The sequence below is a fragment of the Nannobrachium achirus genome (genome assembly GCF_963921795.1).
Source record: "Nannobrachium achirus genome assembly, chromosome: 8".
Taxonomy (NCBI): Eukaryota; Metazoa; Chordata; class Actinopteri; order Myctophiformes; family Myctophidae; genus Nannobrachium; species Nannobrachium achirus.
In genome coordinates, this window is record NC_137817.1 from 44715370 (window position 1) to 44734506 (window position 19137).

The window sequence follows — 19137 nt, forward strand, 5'->3', positions numbered from 1 at the left end:
GTTACTGTAAGAATATTTTGATGTCAATGTGAATATTGTAACTTTGTGCTATACTTTTACAAAATGTGACTACTTGTTCCACCACTGCTAGACACTTCACTCTATGAATAAAATAAAAGACAAAAGATAGAAAAAAAAATCAAATATGTCAAAATAGTGTATAGTATCAAAACCTTTTTTTTTTTTTTTTTTTTCAATAAGGCCTTCCCTTGACCCATTGTCTTTTTGTCATGGCAATACTGTAACCTTTTAAAATAGTTCCTGTTTTCCCTGTGTGTCTCTTCCCTTTTATTACCTCTGCCAAGCCAAAGTGTGTGTGTGTGTGTGTGTGTGTGTGTGTGTGTGTGTGTGTGTGTGTGTGCGCGCGCGCGTGCGTGCGTGCATGCGTGTGTGCGCGTGTGTGCGTGCGTGTGTGTGAAAGAGAGCCTGGGACTGATCTCACAAACTACCACTCCATAGTCCATTCCCATTGAAAAGCATTGAAAGAATCCACTCTCAGGTAGAATTAAAGTTTGGTGGGACATGTGACACGGTAGCAGTCACACCGAACTTTGAATCTGTCAATGGGAACAGAGTGGTCTTTAGTAAATCTGCAAATGACAATAAGCTCTGTTTCCATTGAACAGCATAGGCAGAATCAAAGTTCGTTGCGACCACTCCCTGAGGAGGTTTGAAGCTTAGAAATTAACCCCAAGCTAACACATCTGTCTAGGTTTCTTATATCTTATATCCTATAGGTTTTTTTAACACATGGTCCTGAACTTTGATGCCATCCAGAGATATTTGAGGTCACAGAAAACCACTATACACACAGCTTGCATTTCATTCTGAGACAATAGTGATAAAGCAATAGTCATAAAGCAAAGACAGTTTTACTATACTTACTATTTGGTAATAAGATCATATAAAGATAAAAGAATAAGAACATACTGTAACTTATCTTTGCTAATAATGACCTAAATGTATCTCTGCAGACCATATTACAGCAATACGTTATGATTGTTCAGAGCATTACAATAAGACCACCTCACATGCACCAGTTACAGTTCTGGTTCTGAAGCCTCACCCATCCCTCCAGGTGGAAGGAGTTCTTCAACAGGACCAGCTTCACCCATCCCTCCAGGTGGAAGGAGTTCTTCATCAGGACCCGAAGCTTCGCCCATTCCTCCAGGTGGAAGGAGTTCTGCAACAGGAACCAACACCCGATCTGTTGACATCAGTAGAGGGTTGTTATTTTAGTGTAAATGTACAGTAAATACTGTTGACAGGATTAAGAAAAAATGCATAGGATGTCGTCTGCAGTCGTGATTGTGGACAGTCCTCTTCTTACCTTGGTGCAGAGTGATGTGTGCTGCAGACCGTTTCTTGTAGAAGATCAATCCAGTGAACACAAAGACCAGGCCAAGCAGCAAACCAGTTGATCCAACTATTATTTGATTCCTGTCTGACTCAGGAAGGGAGGAGTCTGAAATGTTCACACAAAACACCTCTTAGAAACATCTCATACAGTGTTTCTCCCCCCTCTTAAGTGCACCGTACAGCAGCTTCACCAACTCTTAAATTATTATTGTGCAAATTATCACTGTCGGGCAAAAAATCATACAAGACGTCGCACAAAGCTAGTGAAAATAGCAGATCTATAGCAGTTTGTAGATCTGCTATTTTCACTAGTTTAGATCGTTTTTAAAATGATACATACAAAACGAACGGTTTTGGACATACAAGGTTTCCACCCGACAACGACGATATTATCTAGTGCTCAGGAGTTGAACATACAATCATTTAATTGATTCAAACATCATTCAATAAACACACATGATAAAACACTCTTACCCCAGTGTTGAAACATTGGCTCAGTGAGGCTGGGGTGTTCCACCATGCAGGTGATGGTCTCTCCCGATGTTGGGGTGAACTCCAGGAAGGAATGAACCTGATAATAGAGATCTCCATCAGACAACACCTGACTGTCGCTGATGCCTGTAGTGATTTCCTCTCCGTCTCTCAGCCACGTGACCAGGATCTGTTTGGGGTAAAAGTTGTATGCGCTGCACACAAGCATGGATGGATGTCTGCCACTGGACGGCTTCACTGACTTCACTGCCATGTTGGGTTTAGCTGTCAGCAGACCTGGAACAATTAAAAAGTTATGGTATAGAAATATAACACATTAGGAAGCCAAATTTGACATTTTGACATGGGATTATTGTTTCCCCCATTACCTAATATTGTCTTGATGTTGCCTATGTTGTCGTCGCACAATTCTAGCTTCCATATTCCGTTTATCTCTTGTTCCACAAAAGAGTGGCTGCTGATAAGGTTTGCTTGTGCTATGCCCATGGCTGTGTATCCTGTCCAGTTGCGTTGGGTGCTGTTCCAGATCATTATTAGTTCCTGGTTAAAATGGTGAACTATGTCAAACTCGTCTTTCTCAAGATCCTGGCCTTTGTAGAAACAGTAACTGACTGACTTCAAGAAATATCCATGTGAAGCATCTGTAATGGTAGGACACAAACATATATTAATGCCACTATACAATAAAACAAAACCATCAAAACCATGTGTTTTGATGGTTAAAAAGACTTTAAAAGAAATGATGCCATTCAATATTTCATTGATAGGTTATACATACATGTGACACTCACCAAGACCGAGTAAAGACAGGGAAATACTTGATATATAATAGGCCTACTGTACAGGTTTTCATATCAAACATATAAAAAAGTATCTACATCAAGAGATGTTAAAGGATTAGTTCACCCTAATCATGACTTAATTGTTCTCTACCAATTACACACCCCATGAAGCCTTGAATTCATGGAAATTCAACTCAATGGAGACTCTTTGGTCTAGACTCCACCGTTCATCATTATTGGCTTAGGAATGTGATAAAAAGACGAAGGAAATCTCCATGAAAACAAGTCTTCATGGGGTGTGTAATTCATAGAGAATATTTTGGGTGAACTTCAAATAATTTAATAATAAAATGAATACATTTTCATTTAACTTCAATTCTTCCCTCGTTAACTTTATTGAGGGCAGATTATGCCAATGCTTTTCAATGGGAACAAATAGTTTTTTGTTCTGTTTTGTTTTTTCATTGAAAAGCATTGGCAGAATGCACTCGCACAATTCCAGTTTGGTGTGACCACACCCTAAGCACTGTACGCAGGCTCACACAAAGTTTCAAAATGTTTTAACAAACATTAAATACAACTTTACATTTTCCCTTTTCCCTTGTACCCCCCATTTGAGATCTATCTTAACTTACAAAGAAATGCTGCAAGTATACATTTTTTTACATTTCATTGATAGTTGATACATACAAAGTCATGTCACTCACCCAGACAGAGAAGTGAGAAAGTAACAAAAAAGAGGAGATTCTTGATATACATGCTTTGATAAATATAGCTCAACAACAAAGGTTCAGTGCCAGCAGAGCCTGAGAGGTTAACTTGTGCACAGGAGTTAAACACTGACGATGTAACAAAAACAGGGTAATGAATTAAAGTTGCAGCAGTCTCACAATGAGACTCCGCCTTTAATGTGATAATAAAATACACTCACTACCACTGATGTCTAAATTCAAGTCAAGCACCACTAGATTTCTTGTGTATTTTGTGTTTTTCAAACTTGCGGACGATTTTTGTGTTTGTTTGGAAGGACATAAATGTACAGAGCATCTTTAATTGTGTTAATTATAACGATCTGTCAAAACATACTCTTTCAGGGAACCTGCGGTCCACAGACTTGGACCTCCTCTCTATCCCCCAAACTAGCAAGTGAGTGGACCATTGGGGGACAGAGCCTTCAGTGTGGCAGCCCCCACCCTGTGGAACTCTCTCCCAATGGAGATTTACCATGCTACAACTCTGGAGTCTTTTAATTCTGCCTTGAAAAGATAGGCCTACCTATTCTCTCTGCCTTATGGCAAATAGTTGTTTGTTGTTTTGTTTGATTCGTGTGGTTCATGAAAAGCACTATATAAATTCAAGCTATTATTATTATTATTAGTATTATTATATTATTATTATTAGAACACAGTCTTTACAGTGGGGCTAAATGATATTGTTGCTGTTGGGAAAATATAAGTAAAATCATATCCACCATTCATTACAAATTCATCAACACGTAAAACATTGTCAGTTCATCAATCAACTGTAGGAATGAGGAAAGTGCAGCTTTATTTGCATGAAGGATTTCCTCTTAGCGTCCCACTCCCAATGAGATCAAATAATCCTTTTCAAAGCCTCACCTCAATGTATGAGAGAGTTAACACAGTAGATACTGCAGCACTTCACCAAGACGATAGAATGTACTTTGAAATGATTCTCCTTTTCTCCGGAGCCGTTTGCACCGATGCACAAAGTAAGCACATGATTTTTTACTATCGCTGATCTTAATGTAGTTTTGCAAGTGTTTCTAGATGGATAAGAAATTGCAAGAATGAGCCAAGGTTACTGGTAAATAGACAGTAAGCAGACATAGTGTATTTTACCATAATAGTGTGTTAAAGGGGTATGTGTATGTGTTAAAGGGGTATGTGTATGCATAGCACTACTGTAACACCCCCCTTCCCTCAATGACCATACATGAAGCTAGATAGCATTTTTAGGTTTTAGAAAAGTGTTTTTTTTTTCTTAACATACAACAACTGTAAGAGCTCAATCGAAAATTAATGAAACTCTTCTTTTTTAGAGAGTCATGTGAGTCAATTCAACTATGGTTGCTTTGAGTCTGGAGAAACCCTGCTCTCTTTGACGCTGGATGGTGATGAACTCTTCAACATAGACTTTAAGAAAGAAACGGTAGTGTGGGCTACTAGGCTCCAACCAGCTGTCCCTCAGCTTCATATTCTCGCCACCTTTGAGATCGCAAAGCGTTTCAAAGGTGAATGTCCAGCCGTACTGGAAAGGATACAATTTGTTAAAGACAAACCCGAGGCCAAAGGTAAGGACATTGTTTTTAAACCAACAGGTCATTGATGAAAAGCTTTAGATGCACTGCCTAATTTTTAACCTCTACTTTAACCCTCAGAAGCCCCTGACACCATGATTTACACCAAAGATGAAGTCATAAACGGGACGGAGAACACGCTCATCTGCTTTGTCAACCACTTTTACCCTCCTTCCATCAAAGTGAAGTGGACCAAGAACGACGTAGTAGTCGCTGTGGAAGACCGTATTGTCTCGTATGTTCCTAATCCTGATGAGACCTACCGCCACATCTCCACCCTGACCTTCACCCCCCAGGAGGGAGACGTCTATGCCTGTACTGTGGAGCATGAAGCTCTGCAGGAGCCTCAGACCAGGTTTTGGGGTGAGAACAAGTTCAAGATTTAACGATAATAAGTCATAATTTATCCTAAAACTATCAAATGCTTCAGTTTGCGTAATAATAATAATAATAATAACAATAATAATAATAATCACATCTAAATATGATGGGCAATATACTGATGGGCAGAGCACTCGGGTGGAATAAAGGAAAAATATGGTACCGGTCCACCACTGGGTCTAGTTGTCCGAATACTTCGGTGCCTTCAGTTTGGCCGAGCGCCTATACAAACACAATTGGCTGTGAACATGGGAGGGAAGCGACTATTGTTTCTGTAGGTGATGCGTTGTCGGCCGCGGTTTGTGATTGCCTGAGCTGGAGGTAGGGAGCATACCTCGACGGCGCTGAGTTGTCTCAAGCAGACTTGAGCCATGTGAGACACCGCCGACCGAGCTAAAGTGAGCGAGTCACTGTGTCGAGCGTTAGGCGTGCGTCCATCTATTCGTCTGTCATTCAATGTTATATGAGATACTTAAATGGTTTCCTGTGGAAATAAGCTTAGTCTTTTCTAGGATCTCCTTTTAGTAGACCTTGTACCAGTGAACTGTACCATCATGAAACTGTACCTTTTTCTATGCACACTTCGGTAGCACTTTACAATAATGACCGGTTATAAATCATTTATAAACATTTATAAGCAGTTTATAGATGAGTAATAAACATGAACAAACTGTTTATTGACATTTGTAAATGTTTAACTAAACATTTATAACTGTTTTAAACATAATTTACATGTTATTAGTAAGGTATTAGTAAGTAGTAAACTAATCATGAATAAACCATTTATATACATTTGTAAATGCTCTCTAAATAATTTATAACCAATGCTAAAATTCACATAATGTGTAGGTAGGAATGCATTTACAAATGTCTGTTAAGGTGACCTCCATGTGTTGTTCATGTTTAATATACACTTTGTAGATGTTATCAAGAGCCCTAATGTAAAGTGAAGACTATTCATTGCGACCATCAGGTTGCAAGTTACTATGAAAACCTCCCCCGGCTGTCTGTCAGTCCCTCCGTCAGTCTGTCCGTCACGTCACGTCACGTCACGTCACGTCACATCACGTCACGTCACATCACACTTTTGGCCCTACTCTTATCTACGGCACCGTTTCCCCTATCCATGCCAAACTTGCCAAACTGCTAAACATGAACAAACATGGAGGCCACATTAACAGACAGTTGTAAATAATGAATAGTCTTCACTTTACATTAGGGCTCTTGATAACATCTACTAATTTATAGATATTTAAGGAATGTTTTACAAAGCATAACCATGAACAAACAAGGAGGCCACATTAACAGACAGATGTAAATAACCAGTAAGACTCCCTAATTGGGAGATAAGCAACCTCATGGTGGCGCTAGAAGAGGGGCATGTGAGAAATCAGGGGCGGAGGTTGTGGTTTGGCAGCCAAGGAGTGTGTGCAAAGTTTGGCATGGATAGGGGCAACGGTGCCAGAGATAAGAGTAAGGCCAAAAGTGTGGCGTGACGTGACGTGACGTGACGTGACGTGACGTGACGTGACGTGACGTGACGTGACGTGACGTGACGGACATCCGGTGGAGGTTTGTATAGTAACTTGAATAGTCTTCACTTTACATTAGGGCTCTTGATAACATCTACAAAGTGTATATTAAACATGAACAACACATGGAGGTCACCTTAACAGACATTTGTAAATGCATTCCTACCTACACATTATGTGAATTTTAGCATTGGTTATAAATTATTTAGAGAGCATTTACAAATGTATATAAATGGTTTATTCATGATTAGTTTACTACTTACTAATACCTTACTAATAACATGTAAATGATGTTTAAAACAGTTATAAATGTTTAGTTAAACATTTACAAATGTCAATAAACAGTTTGTTCATGTTTATTACTCATCTATAAACTGCTTATAAATGTTTATAAATGATTTATAACAGGTCATTATTGTAAAGTGCTACCCATTCGAATAAAGTCTTCAATCAATCAAAACCATCGTCTCTACCGAAAACAAGCGCTCCCTTCCAAGGCATTGCCTGCGGAAACAATAATAGCGGAAGGGAAACTAGCTAGTGCTAGTGTGTAAAGTAAAACATGTGTTTCATTGATGTGCAGGCCCGGTTCCGACAAGGGTTTACAGCTGGTTTTAAATATCTTGTGTTGTGGGCAAGGGGAAGAATGTGTGCATGCTGCACTGGGGCGCTTCTCTGTCCTTTGGCGCCCCCTTGTGCCTCTGGCGCCCTGGGCAACTGCCCATAGTGCCTGCTTAAAAACCGGCTCTGTTGATGTGTTGTTGTTCACAGAGGCTGACATCACTGAGAGCAGCTCTGCTCCAGCTGTCTTCTGTGGAGTTGGTCTGACTCTGGGTCTGCTGGGCATCACTACTGGAACATTCCTCCTGGTTAAATCTAAACATTTGCACTGAATTTAATACTGCTTAATCATCCTGTTTAGAGTGATAAATATCTGAGTGATTAAAAAAACAAAACAAAAAGGTGTTAAATAGCTATCATAAAGAGTGTTTGTTCAGTAACGAGGGTCTCCCTGTTTCTACAGCTCTTTAGTGAACAGAAAACAGATTTCCAGGTCAGGATACAAATTATATCCTGGCAGGAGAGAGAACAAAGGATATAGGATAAATAAGGGAAATTTTTCAAAAAGAAAACGAAAAAAGGGGGGTTCCCAATCTCACTGGAACCTCAAAAACAATGTAACATATATGCTTGGGTTTTAATTTGATGTATCACACCCTACCCACAATCGATTTAATTTAATATATGTGTTGCATACAGTATGTTTTGCATTGCAAACTCTTTATTTGCAAAAACATGATCTGTAAAAGATGAAATGCCGGAACTACAAATAATGTATTAAAAAGGTGTTCATTTAATTCCGACTGAATCTTTAGTACAGGAAGTTGTCCAACAGTATTTACTTTATGCCCTTTTCTGTCACTTTTAACTCGAATCTTGTGGTGTTTGATTACAGTATGGCTTTAGTTTAATCACACAAAAACAGCTAGACAAACGTACAGTATTTAACCAAACCTATTAGAGCTAAATATTTATGAAAAGAAACTATACAAATATTGTGATTTAGCTGGATCTTTGGAGTTGATTTTGTCCTAGCTTTAGTTTAAGTAACTTTGTATCTCCTGTAAAATAAAACAAATCCTTTCAAGTTTGTTAATGTTTCTTGTCTGGACCTTGAGTATAAGCTATACACCAACTACAGACCTGAATAAAATCTCCCCTTGAGGAAACTGTAATAGGGAAAACACCCATGTATTGAAGAACTCTCCTGTGACAACAATGTGATGATGTTGTGTGACTGATAATGAGGAAAATTTAGATCCTGGCATCAACAATGAACAAAACATTATGCTGTTGGCAGCATCACAACAACCTGTAGCTTCCTCCTTTTTAAAGCTTCGCTCCAGTGACCGAGAGAGGTTGATACGGAAAAGAAATACAGCTAGGTTGATGACATTATACATTAAGTATTGGGGCCCTGAATTGTTGGTCAACACTAGATTTGGGTTCAGTTTAAACCTTGTTAAGAATCACTGGACAGAAAGAATAGCGACCAATTTATGGCAGTAAATCAGTGCTGATTATGGTGTGTTGTGCACGTGAGTGTTGTATGTCTATTCAACCCAGCAAGACAAGCAGGGGTTCTCCAACAGCATGACTTCATCAACCTACAATGGTACAGGACAACAGTTATAGTAAAACATCTTGCCTAGTTCAGAAATAAATAGACACATTTAACTAAAATACACTGTACTGTACAATATAATCCAATTAGTTTTATTGTTTGACCCCAGTATCTCCTGGGCATGCCTGTAGACATTGTTTTTAGTCAGGTCCCAGTTTGTAGTTAGCGAGAGAGAAGCCCCCATTTCAAACATTCAACATTTTCAAAAACAAGAAATGGTGCCAAGACCTTTTGTTTTAATGTGTGGCTCAGACAAAATACAGACAAACATAAATTCCATGCTGTTAAAGTACACATTTCAGTACCAGTCAGTTTTATGCTTTATGGTCTCAATTTAATAATACAAAACTGTAATATATTTGTCATAGATTAGATCCTATATTACATTTACAGACTGACTGTAAGCAAAACAAAGGCATTATAATCATCATGTCTTGTTTAAAGACTAAATCACACTAAGACCCGGCCCTTTGACATATTTATTTTCGGACAGTAATTATATTATTTACGCTTATTATGCGGGAAGCAGCTGATGATGGACACAAGGCGCTAAAAATCTTGAGAGACTATTATGCAAGCAAAGGTAAGCCGTGGCTCATTAGTCTGTACACTGAACTGACTTCACTGCTAAAAACCTGCTGTGAAAGTATAACTGACTATGTGATCCGTGCCGAGACGAGGCGGCTATAACAATGGTTTTGAAAGGACTTCCAGAAGCATTCAAATCATTTGCTATCCATACTGTATATCACAAGTGAAGGCATTTCTTCGAGTTCAAAACGAAGCTCAGAAATTACGAGGCCACTGAGAAGATGCATGCATGCAGCAGCAGTCGGCGATAACGTCATGGGGACCCAGATGCAGCCGACTGTGACGTGGGCGACTACAGGTGACCGGCGAGGAGCTGGGAGCGTTGATGTGGTGTGCTACAGGTGCAGCTTGAGGGGCACTATAGCCAAAATGTGCAATCGCCACATCGAAAGAGACAGCAGCGGCGAGATGACGTGCAGAGAGTGTCGGAGGAGGACAGCGGCAGCGAGTACTCTTTACTAGTCTTTAGGGGTGAGCGACTGTGATGCCGAGGTTCAACAAGGACATCGTGTCAAGCAGACTGGTCTGATGGTCAACACGGGAGCGACTTCCAACATGATCACAGACATCAAAAAGTTCAAGAGGTTTGACAACAGGTTCCAGCCAATTATTATTATTATTTATTATTATTCTGCCCCTAACACAGACATTTTAGTCCAAATATCACTGAAACCAATCTTACTCCAATTAGCCAAAGGGGGGCGCTATACCAAGCATTTGAGAATTCAAACTTTAAACTGGTCATGCCTCATTTGGCCTGAAGCCATGCAACTTGCTTAAAACACATACTTTGTTGTGAATATAGCCAATCAACAATCTCCCAACATTTCTGATAGCAATGCGTTGTGAGCTTGTAGATCAGCTATTTCTGCTAGTTTGCCCCCCCCCCCCCCCCCCCTCCATGACCCAATGGATATTGGTATATCAAATCCATGTAGTGTAACATGCAACAGGACGTGCATGGATTGTGTGGGGGGAGTATATAACCCAGGTTTCAAATGGAATGTATTTTTATTTTCACATGCAATGTAAGGTTCTACAGTAAGTCACACCAATCAGTCACACCAGCCCAGCAATTGACAATCACTCACTATCAACCACACCTAAGTAAAAAGCCGTCAGTGTAGGCAGCAGTTCCTCTGTATACCTCTACATGGCAGATTTGGACCTCATACTGACTATTATCATGGACACCTACGTACTTCAGGGTTCCAAATGGACGGGTGTCTCGAGTAAATAAACATTGCTGCAATGTAGTAGCCCTGAAACATGACGTCACTCACAACCATTTTTTAAAATCTTTTTTCTTTTTTTTTTCTTTTTTACTAAACACAAATGCCGGTAGCTGTGGCTGCCCTAGTGTAGTTGTTAGAGCATGTACCATTTCATGCAGAAGGTTGGGGGTTCAAACCCTGCCTGGGGTCGTTGTCAGCAAAGGTATGCGATCACAACGGGTTCCCAGTGCCAAATCAGTTCTCTGAATGCAGGAAGTCTCCTGCATTTGAGGCCTATCCTGGTCAACGGACATAAAATAAAAAACAATAGTGCAGAGGATTGAGACCAAATTTGTTCACTTTTTCATTAAAGCATGACATTTGGTAGACTTTGGTAGGCCCTGAACATTGTCTGATATGGAGCCATCACAAAACCACCCCCTGGTGGCTATGGCGGCTATTTTAATATCTGCCATTACCAAATAATGTATTTTACATCATAACTCCCGAACCAAGCATGATAATACACCTATGTTTTGATGGCCAAGGATTACAATGATATGACAGGTTCTGAACCTGGTGAGAGCAGGAGAGGACCTGGTGAGACGTAGGAGGAGCCCGGCCAGGAGTCAACCCATAGAGCCTAGTTCTTCCACACGCCAGAATAGTACCCCCAATCCCGGCAGAGTAGTTCCGGTGCAGCACATTGAGTGACCCTGTCTTTCCCTAATAGGACTGATCGTGGATAGCTACAGGGATGTAAGTCGGGACTTGATCAACCCCGGCTGGGTCACCTGGGCGAGGGTGTATGATGTTGCGAGACCCGAAACACCCGTCGACCCCAGGCTACATCACTGATGATACGTCCCAGTTGCATCCTTGTGATGTTTTTTTTTTCATGTACTGCATAAACTGTCCAGGTGAATAGTTAATGGTCAATTCATTGATGTGAGAAGGAAATCACAGTATTTTATGTCTGTTGCATTTATGTCAGAAATAATTATTTGTTTTGTTGTCATTACTTGTCTTGTCTTGTCTTCCACTTCTAGTACAGCAGCCGTTTGTTGTCTCCGCCAGGACCAATCTGGGAACTAAATAATTAACAATAGCTTTCTTCACAAATGTGTTCATAAAGGTGCCAATCAAAGTTGGGGGTATCCCGAGGGCCTGGGATTAAAGGTTAGTTATCAGTAAATATGACTCCTTGGCCATAAAATAGGCCACACCTACTTTTGTGTGTCCACAAAACATAATATTGGCAATACAAAAAATGGTTGGAGTAGGGTTTCAATTCATGAAAACAATTCAAGATCAGGTGGGTAAGCACACATCATGACACATAGGATAACATGATACAAGCTGACAAGGAACACTCAAACACATTAAAACATAGGGACTAACAGGACACAGGTGATCTCGAATGACATGATTGGCTAAGCCTTAGCCCTATTTTATGGCCAAGGAGTCATTTTAACTGAAAACTAGAGGTGACAAACTAAAGTTCAGAGGTGATAGTAGACACCTTTATGAACACATTTGTGAAGAAAGCTATTGGTAATGGTTTAGTTCCCAGATTGGTCCAGCACTCGGCTAACTTTCCCTTACATGGGGAGACTATGTTTTGCCCCGTGTGGCCGTCCGTTCGTCTGTTAGCAGCTAACCTCCGAGGCCGTTGGCCCAGTCGCTGCCAAACTGCACACACACTCCCTGGATGCCAATTCAGAATCTCTGCCCCACATTTTTCACATGGGCTTGTTCTAGTTTCACCATTAAGCCAATTTTTTGCTAAATAAATTTTTGGACAGTATTCCTACAGATTTTGTCTAAAAGTGCAAATTGGTAGAAAGTATCTCTCCAGTCAAGTGCTCAACTGGAATCTGTCCGATGTGTGCATCTTGAACAAAATGCCTCAAATCATGAACACAGCATGCAATTTTGATGAAACTGTGCTTGCAAATTAAAAAAAAAAAAAAAAAATCACACGAATCAGCACACAGTATCTCTATAGTGATGTGATCACAACGGATTTGTCCGATATGTCATATTCTATCCTAAATGGCTAACAATGGATTCCAATGTTTCCAGGGTTGCTCCTTTTTGAAAAAATGCCTCAAATCATGAACACACCAAGACACCATGCAATTTGAAATTGTGCATGCACATTACCACTAGGTCAAGGAACAAATGCCACCCTTTTCAAACAACTTTTGCAAAACACATTTTTGGAACAAAACGCCTCAAATCCCGCATGCGGCATCCGATTGCCGTGAAAGGCCCAAGAACATGTGGCACCCTTTTCACATTGGCCTATTATAGTGCCACCAGGAGGCCAAAAAAACCTACCTGACCTGGCAGAGACCTGCACTGTTTCTAGTTTTTCTTTGATTTATTTCCCTACTTTTCCTGCTTTTTCCCCCTTGCTGCTTTCTATGCTTTTTCTTAATTCTTAACACCCTGATGAATCACACAATTCAACTTCAAGTTCTTTGCCACAGCAGTTACAACAAATAAGCTTGAACTTGTCTTATTATTTCGACCCCAAACCTTCTGAAATAATGCACCTTTCTAGTATTAAAAGAAGGATTCAAATCATGGTTACTGTAACCTTTGGGGGCTTTAAGAGAGAGATGCCCCCATTTCACCCATTAACACTCTCAAACTAGAAGGTGTTTCATGTATTGAGGTTCAAAGAACAATGTGTAAAGAGATTTTAGGAAAGGATCAGACAAAATACAAATTCATATTATTTACATTCCATGCTGTTAAATAACAGATTACATTATCAGACAGTTCTGTGTTTTATGATACATTTATTCATAAAAACAGTAAAGACACCAGTGGTGGAACTAAGTACATTTACTCAATTACTGTTTGTACTTAAGAATTTAGGCCTATATTTCAGTAGGCCTATTTTCAATTTGCAGTATGTTTACTTCTACTCCATTACATCCCAGAGCCAAATATTGTACCATTATTTGAAAACTTTTATTAGGGCGGAATTTTAATTCTACCCATGCTATTTACATTTAAATTTAAATTATTATATTATAAAAAACACAGTAACCTCTTAACCCTAGGATGCATGAGTGGGGTCAAAAACGACCCCAGGGGTTGTTATTCTTCAATATCTCTAAAATTAAAAGTTTAAATATTTTCATATTCCAGGTATTCCTCATAAAACATGTTTGTAACATGAGGCCATTTGCATTTTTTTCATTCCTTTCATTAATTTTAAGAAATTGCAGTTTTTGTATCACTACCCCACTCTTCCATGAGTGGGGTCAAAAATGACCCCAATTCAAATCAATGCATTTTTGCAATAAACTACTTTGCTCTCACACATAACTCTGCCATACTTTTGCCTAGCGACGTGATTTCAACTTTAAAATGCTCACACGACTTGGGCCTTTTATCCGCCAATAGGGACGAGCTGTAATTGTTGAAGCCCCGCCCCCTCTGTCTACTAAACGTGTGCAGCAGCTGTCACACTTTGCTGTCACACTTTGCTCTCACATGTAACTCTGGCATACTTTTGCATAGCAACGTGATTTCAACTTTAAAACGCTCACACGACTTGGCACTTTTTCCGGCCAATAGGGACGAGCTGTAATTGTTGAAGCTCCGCCCCCCCCCCTGTCTTCCTATTGGCTGGGCTTTAAACAGCCATAACTCCAGTTCGCAGCATGGTACCGTCTCGAAATTTGGTGTCTGGACTTAGACCGCCATAGGGATGAGTTGCAATTGTTGAAGCCACGCCCCCTCTTCCCTCCTATTGGCTGGGCTTTAAACATCCATAACTCCAGTTTGCAGCATAGAGTCTCGGAACTTGGTGTCTGGACTTAGACGGCCAATATGGACGAGCTGTAATTGTTGAAGCCCCACCCCCTCTCACAAGTCTGTTCTTTCCACCCGCCCTGACGGTCGCTTCTCGCCCTTAGGGCGTCTTACTGGTAATAGTAGTAGTAATAAAAGTAGTAATAGTGTAATAGTAGTAATAATAGTTGCGACCGTAGATCTCAAGTTTAGTATGTGAACGTCACAGCTTGTCCGTATGTATGTATGTATCTCTGTCACGCCTGACACCGCTCTGGCTTCACGCTCTGGCTTCACTATGATGTCACACCAACAGAATTCCTTTTATGCCCATACATGGAGTTCCTGATGTCATTAATATTAAGCCCATATCTAACAGGACTTCATATGGGAATACCCATACATGGAGACCACATCAGCCACATACCACACTAACAGAATCCATATATGGCCAAGACAGAAGGCCAAGACATCCCATATCTGTGTAGCTGGTTCTACAGACAGGGATATCCATGTATGGGCATAAAAACGATTAGTGTGACATCACAGTGAAGCCAGAGCGGCAAACACATTCTGTTAGAGTGGTTCCCCTGACATCACAGTGACATCAGAGCATGATGTCAGAGCGACAAACCCATAGAACCACAGTGTCAGGCGTGACAGAGATACATACATACATACATACATACAAGCTGTGACCGTTCACATACTAAACTTGCGACCTACGGTCGCAACTATTATTACTAATATTACTACTGCTACTACTACTATTACTACTACTATTACTACTATATTACCACTACTATTACCAGTAAGACACCCTATGGGCGAGAATCGACCGTCAGGGCAGGTGGAAACAACAGACTTGTAAGAGGGGGCGGGGCTACAACAATTACAGCTCGTCCATATGGACAGGTTTCTGGTCCACGTTACACTGATAAGAACTAGATGCGTGCGTATGCGCGTGTCCCCAAAACAACAGGTTTGGGGATTGGACGGAATTGATTACATGATACAGTTACCTGTGCATTTAGTCTCAATGTTTGTAAACAAGAAACCCGTCTATTGGCTGTCTAAATCCAGACACCACGTTTTGAGACGGTACCATGCAGCAAAATGGAGTTATGGCTGTTTAAAGCCCAGCCAATAGGAGGAAAGAGGGGGCGGGGCTTCAACAATTGCAGCTCATCCCTATGGTGGTCTAAGTCCGGACACCAAGTTTCAAGACGGTACCATGCTGCGAACTGGAGTTATGGCTGTTTAAAGCCCAGCCAATAGGAAGACAGGGGGGGCGGGGCTTCAACAATTACAGCTTGTCCCTATTTGCTGGAAAAAGTGCCAAGTCTTGTGAGCGTTTTAAAGTTGAAATCACGTTGCTACGCAAAAGTATGCCAGAGCTACGTGTGAGAGAAAAGTGTGAGAGCAAAGTGTGACAGCTGCTGCACGCGTTTAGTAGACAGAGGGGGCGGGGCATCAACAATGACAGCTTGTCCCTATTGGCAGAAAAAAGGCCCAAGTCGTGTGAGTGTTTTAAAGTTGAAATCACTTTGCTAGGCAAAAGTATGGCAGAGTTATGTGTGAGAGCAAGTAGTTTATTGAAAAAACACATTGATTTTAATTGGGGTCATTTTTGACCCCACTCATGGAAGAGTGTAGGTATTGGTTGGTCATGCATCCAAGGGTTAAAGGACAACTTTGTTTTTTTACAACAAGGGTTCAACTTTTAGATTGTAATTAGAGAAAAGAAAAAGTGAGTATTAAAATGTTTTCATTTGCTTCGTTCTATTGTTTTATCGCGTTTACTGTGCTAAAATGTGGGGCATGCGTACGTATGGGGGCATGCGTACAAGTGGCTAAATATGTCTTTTTAGACACAATAAGCCAGCCGTTTCTTTATTGCTATTTACAGTAACACGTCTAGCCCCCATAAGTCACATCCAACCATGAAAGGTTGCGTTGTATCTTGGGAATGGGCTTAATCTGTGTAAAATTACATATTCAGCCACTTGTACGCATGCCCCAACCACTGAAATAAGAATCTCTAAAACAATAGAAAGAAGTAAATGAAATAATTTTAACACCCATCTTTTATATTCTTTAATTACAATCTAAAATATGAACCCTTGTTGTAAAAAAACAAAGTTGTCCTTTAAGCCCTATTTTATACTAGGCGATGCGATACGTTGGGAGCTTTTGATCTGCTATTTTCAAAAGATTTTGAAACATTTAAGATCATTTAAGTTACTGTAAGAATATTTTGATGTCAATGTGAATATTGTAACGTTGTGCTATACTTTTACAAAATGTGACTACTTGTTCCACCACTGCTAGACACTTCACTCTATGAATAAAATAAAAGACAAAAGATAGAAATAAGAAAACAATCAAATATGTCAAAATAGTGTATAGTATCAAAACCCTTTTTTTTTTCTTCTTTTTTTTTAATAAGGCCTTCCCTTGAGCCATTGTCCTTTTGTCATGGCAACAATGTAACCTTTTAAAATAGTTCCTGTTTTCCCTGTGTGTCTCTTCCCTTTTATTACCTCTGCCAAGCAAAAGTTTGTGTGTGTGTGTGTGTGTGTGTGTGTGTGTGTGTGTGTGTGTGTGTGTGTGTGTGTGTGTGTGTGTGTGTGTGGTGTGTGCTCTGTTTATTGTCATACCTCCAGACAAGGTCCCCCTATGGGATAACAGCGCCATCTGGCGATGCAACAGAGTAAAACTCATCTACTCCCGTACGAAAAATGTCATTTGTCGGAAGGGCTGTCAATCACAAACGAGGGCACCGCCCCCGAGTGTATATAAGCCCTGTGGGCTATCATAACTTCCTCTTCCGCACCTCTGCGCTACAGCAACTAGAGTATTGCGAACTCAGCCAAAAAGTTTTAATTCTGTAAAGTATAGCCTAAAGCGACGGCTAGGAAGTTATAGATTAATTCCCGTACGTTAGAAAACTACTTCTATTTTCTTCCTACAGTTCGGTGTTCTTCGCCTCGCTTTGAGTCTTTTGCTTCTTCTCTGTACGTTCTGCCACGTGTTTCCCTGCCCTAGCTTAGCTTCGGTTAGCTTCGGTTAGCTCACGATGGCGGCTCGTCGGCCCACAGTTAGCAGCCTGCTAGCCAGGGTACCGAAGAAGTGCGGCCTTCCCAGCTGCAAAGGCCTCATCGCCAATGAAGATACTCATCCGTTCTGCATTGTCTGCATGGGGGTAGGACACGCCTTGGCCTCTCTGTCCCCTCCGGCCCCGGCCACGGGGGTGAACTGTACTGACTGCCTCCAGTATGATGTTCCAGCCCTCGAGGCCCGCTGTGAGATCGCTGGTGCTGGTTACGGCCTTCACACCACGGTCTCCGCCGGTTCCCTCCCAGACACCTCTCCTCGTGTGCCGGACAGCGCTGTACGCCACAGCGCTGCTTCTCGCCACGTGGTTAGGCCTCCAGCGGCCTCGCCCTCAGCTAGCTTCGGTAGCCCCGAGGCTAGCGGGTCTGCTGCCCCTGCTATCCCTGCTGTTTCTCCGACGGGCTCGACTGGTGCCGTGCCCAAGAAGAGAACATGCAAGACCGCCCACGTTGTTCCACCGCCAGCTACAACTTGGGCCGTCCCCCCTAAAGAATTCCACCCCCTTGTCGTCGGAGATATTCCGCTCTCATTCTCCATCCCCCAGCTCCGGGCTATGCGGCCACCTAGCCCCGTCTCCTGGCATGCTAGCGACGGAGACGAACCGGAGCAAGGTGACTACGACATGGACGAGGTGGATACGGAGGGTGAGTACTCGGAGGAAGACGAGTCCACGCTCCCCTCCGGCCAGGGCGGAGGCGCGGCCAGGGTGGTTCCTCGTGCTGAGGCTTCCACCTCCGCCGTGTCCTCCCCAACCCCTTCTGCCTCTCTCCCCCCTTCCATGCCGGCTGGGGCGAGAGGGGCAGCGGCACAAGACCCAGACTCCATCCCCATGGACGAGCTCTCGGTGCTGGAACGTGCTACCCTCCGTTGCGGCCTGGAGCTGCCGCTCGGAGACGCGCCACTCGGACCACGGGCTAGAGTTCCCCTCCTAGGCCAGGATGTGGAAGCTTCCCCCCCGCCACGAATGGAAAAGCTCCCAATGGTCCCAGGCTTTGCAGAGGCCCTGCATTCAACCTGGGCCACACACAAGGACCCCCCCAAGCTCCCCTTCTTGGTCGATTGCCGCGACGCAGAGAAGGAGGGAATCCCCTTGTGCCCTCCGATGGACAAACTGATGGCTCAGTCCCTCGTCGGGAGCATCAAGCCAGGCCATGAGCGGACCGGTCCTGGAGGCCGTGGTCCCTTCAACTTGTCCGTGGGGAAGAAGCCTCCTGGGTTTGCCGTTCCTTACGATGACAAGCAGTCGTCCAGGGTCAGGAACTCGTACAGATCCTCCGCGCTGGCAGCGCGGACGATGAACGCCACCCAGCTGCTGCGAGATGCGGGAGGTGCCTGACGAAACGGTGGAGGA